The sequence below is a fragment of the Galeopterus variegatus genome, unplaced genomic scaffold (assembly GCF_000696425.1).
Source record: "Galeopterus variegatus unplaced genomic scaffold, G_variegatus-3.0.2 Scaffold16641, whole genome shotgun sequence".
Classification (NCBI taxonomy): Eukaryota; Metazoa; Chordata; class Mammalia; order Dermoptera; family Cynocephalidae; genus Galeopterus; species Galeopterus variegatus.
Window position 1 is genome coordinate 13,169 of NW_007742752.1, and position 5,212 is coordinate 18,380.

The 5,212-nt window shown below is 38.4% G+C and overlaps 1 pseudogene; it reads left to right on the forward strand.

Annotated features, from left to right (window-relative positions):
• Window positions 1–434, forward strand: part of LOC103582531 — a 1,167-nt pseudogene extending 733 nt beyond the window's left edge.
• The last annotated feature ends 4,778 nt before the right edge of the window (window positions 435–5,212 follow it).

Sequence of the window (5,212 nt, forward strand, 5' to 3'; positions counted from 1 at the left end):
CAAAGCTTCATTGGTTTAGTGTGGACTCCAGTCATTGAAAGGGCCTGGAGGGCCAGCCCGGAGGTGCACTGCTACAGTGCGCCGCTTGGGAGTGCAGCGGAGCTCCCACCGAGGGTTCAGATCCCACATGCAGACCGGTTCCCGCTCACTGGCTGAGTGAGATGCGGGCGTGACGCTGAGGGTTGCGATCCGGTTGCTGGTCCCGGTCCGGTACGGGTGCGACACTGAGGGTTGCGATCCGTTGCCGGACACGAAAAAAGACAAAAAGAAAAAAAGAGAAAAAAGGGCCTGGAGATGATTCAGACGAAGACGTGTCTCGTTGTGTTCATTTCTCTGAGATGATGAACACGGGGGGTGATGGTGTAGATTTACCAGAAGTAGACGGAGCAGATTCACAAGACAGTGATGATGAAAAAAGGCCAGATCTGGAGTAAGGAATATTGTGGTCACCCGGGTTTTGAGAAAGAAAAATAACTTCTCTGCAAGATTTCATAATTGAGAGAACTCCTGAGTTGATAGCTGTAAAGGCAAATGTTGTAATTGCCTTCTTTAACCCATTTTCAACCTCTTGGTTTTTTAAAAGTCTTCACCAAAGGTTGATATGTACCATTGCATGGACAGTTTTAAGCCAGCAAAGGCAGTAACCTTAGGCATGGATATTTCCCAGACTTTCATGAAGCTGCTGAGGTCCTCGGCAATTGATAAAGCAGTTGTGATAAATAAAAACATTTCACCTAAGTCTCCTTTACTTCGTAATATAGATACTGACGTGATAGGAAGCGCTCAGCTGACGGAAAGATAACTAGATTTTGGATTTTAGAACATGGACTCGGGCCAGCCCGGTGGCGCACTAGATAGTGCGCCACTTGGGAAGCGCGGTGGCACTCCCGCCCGAGGGTTCGGATCCCATATGCGGACCGGTTCCCGCTCACTGGCTGAGCGAGGCGCGGGAGCAGCACCGAGGGTTGTGATCCCGTTGCCGGTCCCCGGACTGGTACGGGGGCAACACTGAGGGTTGCGATCCATTGCCGGACACGGAAAAAGACAAAAAGACAAAAAAAAAAAAAACGAACATGGACTCAAAAGAGGCTGAAACAAATTGGTTGCCACCTTAAACTGGTAACCTGCTTTTCCTCTGCTGTACCCTTCAGATTGTTCCACTAAAGTTTATTTTTTTAAAGATTAACTTCACATTATTGTAAGTGATCACTTGTCAGTGTTTCAGATGTATCTTAACTAAAACTAGTGAATGCCCTTAGATAGTTTTTGAAGCCTGTACATTCGGTATTCTTTGGTCCTTAAGCTTTACTTACATCTCAGCATGGAGGACAAAGCTGTACATTGTTGCTTGGGAGTCCGTACACTTAGAACAGATTTGTATTTGTACTGTCAGTATTGCAAATGAGTGAAAAAATGTTAATACACTATTGGGTTTTTTATTTATTTTGTTGGGGTTTTTTTTTTTTTTTTTCATTCAGCTTATACCAGGGCTGAAAACCTCAACTTATGTTCATGACAGTGGGGATTTTTAAAAAATGTCTACATTCTTTCTAATAAACTGTTGGAAGACTTCTTGGCTGTCCTTTCAAGTGTCTGGTTCACTGTAATTTCATGTATTCAACATTTACCAGAATGGAGTTTTTATTTGAGAAAGTATTTGGGACTATACCTCTGTTTGAAAAAAGAGGCTTGCTGTAATATCACAGGAGACCTTTTTAAACTGGATCTGCAGCTGTACTTTGCAATTCACAGCAGGTAGAAAAGAAAAGTGTTGTGATTTAATTGAGATAAAACTAAATGTGTTGTCCTCCTCAAAAAAAAAGGCAGACTGTCAGAATGGACAAAAAACATAGTCAACCATATGCTGCCTAAAGAAAAGTACTTCAAATACAAAGACTCAAATCAGTGAAAGTAAAAGGATGCTAACACTAAACTACATAAATATGGGGTAGCTATATTAAAATCAGACAAAGTACATTTCAGAGCAAAGGATATCACCATGGATAAAGAAAATCATTTCATGATGATAAAGGGGTCAAGGCACCAAGAGTACATGAAAAATCCTGAACATTTATGAACCGAATAACTGATCTTCAAAATTCATAAAGCAAAAACTGGATGAACCATAGGAAGAAACAGGCAAATCTGCAATGAGAGTTTGTTTCAAAACCCATTTCAATAATTTATAGAACAAAGAGGAAAATCAGTAAACACATAGACGATTTGAAAAGCAATATGAACCAACTTGATCTAATTGTCATTTACAGAGAACAGCAGCAAGGTTACACATTCTTTTCAAGAGTGCATGGAACATTTACCAAAATAGATCATATTCTGAAACATAAAATAAGGTTCAATAAATTTAAACCTTACATACAAAATATGTTCTCTGACCCCAAAGGAATTAGACACCAATAACAGAAAGATCTTCAGAAAATCCCTCACATATGTGAAAACTAGTTGACACTTTCATATAACCCTTGGCTCAAAGAAGAAATCAGGGAAATTAGGAAGTGTTTTGAACTGAATATAAATGAAAATACAACATATCAATATTTGTAGAAAGTTGGGCTGGCCCGGTGGCGCACTCGGTAGAGTGCGGCACTTGGGAGCATGGCGGCACTCCCGCCCAGGGTTCAGATCCCATATAGAGACCGGTCCACTCACTGGTTGAGCGCGGTGCGGACGTGACACCGAGGGTTGCGATCCCGTTACCGGTCATGAAAAAGGACAAAAAGGAAAAAAAAAATATTTGTAGAAAGTGGAGAAAGGAACTTCAACTCCTACCTTATGACATATGCAAAAATTACATCACAGACCTAAATGTGAAACCTAAACTATAAAACTTCTAGAATAAATCAGAAGAGAAAATCTTTGTGACCTAGGACAGGGTAAGGTTTCTTATATAGGACACAAAAAGTACAAACCATGAAAGAAAAAAAAAAGATAGACTTCATCAAAATTAAAACACATCTGCTTCTCAGAAAGACACTATTACAAAAAGAAAAAGACAAGCCACAGACTGGGAGAAAATATTTGCTAAACACTAAAGGACTTATATCCAGAATATTAAAAGAATTTTCAAAATACAACAATTTTTTTAAAAAGCCAAATTAAAAACTTGAGCTCAAGATTTGAATAAACACTTAACCAAAGAAGAGATATAGATGGCTAAGTAGGCACATGAAAAAATACTAAATATAACTGGTCATTTGGAAAATGCAAATTAAAACCACAATGAGATACAACTACACTCCTGTTAGAATGACAGTTTTCTAAAACCCTGTCAATACTAAGTGACGGTGAGGATACGGAGCAAATGGAATTCTGTACATAGGTTGTAGGAATGCAAAATGCTACAGCCACTTAGGAAAACAAAAGTGCTCTCCAGGCTGACTATGCTTCCATCCGGCAGGTTCAGCCTGGCTCCAGCAGCCCCTTTCCAGTTTGGCCTCAGCCATACAGTTTGAAAGTTTCTTATAAAAGCTACACATACAATTACCATATGAACCAGTAATTCCACTCCTAGATATTTACCCAAGAGAAATGAAACATATGTCCCCTCAAAGACCTGAACAGGAATGTTTACAACAGCCTTATTCAAAATCACCAAAATCAGGAAATAACCCAAATGTCCATCAACTGGTGAATGCATAAACAAATTGAGATATACAGCCTTACTGTGAAATACTACATAAAAATAGGAAGGAATTAATGAGTACATGCAACAATATCAACAACGCCCGAGTGTACTGTGCTGAGTCAAAACAAAACAAAACAAAACAAAGCATTCGCAAATTCTAGAATTACTCTGTGATTCCATTTATATGATGATCTGGAAAAGGCAAAACTATAGAGGCATAAACCAGATGAATAGGTATCAAGGGCTGGGGCAGAGATAGAGGATTGACTATAAAGGAGATGAGGAAACTTCTTGGGGTAATGGAAATAATCTGTATTATGTGATGGTTACATAACTATATACAAGTATGTCAAAATTCACCAAACAATATATTTAAATGAGCTGAATTTTACTGTATGTAAATTGTTCTTCCATAATCCTGACTTTAGAAAAATAATATAGGACAGAGAAAAATACTGAAGATATGTTGTCTAAGAATTATCCATATTTTTTTAAAAGTCATGAATCTTTATTTTGGAAATTTGTTCTGAGACAAGAATAAGATAAATAAAAATTAGTCTACAACTAAATACATTGTGGTGAAACTTTGGATGACAAAAGATGAGACAATCTTAAAAGCCATGGGGCGAGCAGTGGGGGGAGCAGAAGGGGAGGATCATCTAGATCTCCTGCAAGTGAATAACAATTCNATATGTGGTGATCAAATCAGGATAATTAGTATACTCATGTTTACAAAACATAATCAATCTTCGTGACCCTTAACTAATTTCTCACTAATCCTCCTCCCCCTCCCCCTTTCCCATCTCTAATAACCACAGTTCTGTTCTCTCTCTTTTTTTTTTTGAAAGTTCAATGTATTATTGTGATTGTTTCTTTTTTTCTTTTCTTTCTATTTTAGCTCCCATTTATGAGTGAGGACATGCGGTATTTCTCTTTCTGTGCCTGGCTTATTTCACTTAACATAATTTTTTCTAAGTTCATCCATGTTGCTGAAAATGGCAGAATTTCATTCTTTTTTATGGCAGTATCCCATTGTGTATATACACTACATTTTCCTTATCCAATTGTCTGTCATTGGACATTTAGGTTGATACGACTCTTGGCTACTGTAAGTAGAGCTGCAATAAACATGGGAGTGCACCTATCCCTTCAGCCTGATGATTTCCTTTCCTTTGGTTATACACCCAGCAGTGGGATTGCTGGATATGGCAGTTCTATCTGTAGTTGTTTGAGAAATCTCCATACTGTTTCCATAATGGCTGCACTAATTTACAGTCCCACCAACAGTGTAGGAGGGTTCCCCTTTTTCTACATCCTCACCAGCAATTATTATTCTCTTTTTGATAATAGCCAGTCTAACTGGAATGAGATGATATCTCAATGTGGTGATGATTTTCATTCCTCTGACGCTGAGTGATATTGAGCACTTTTCCATGTCTCTGAAGGCCATTTGTAGATCTTCATATGAGAAATGTCTATTCAGCTTCTTTGCCCATTTTTTAATTGGTTTACTTGTTTTCTTACTGTCAAGTTGTTTGAGTTTTTGTATATCCTGGATATTAATCCCTT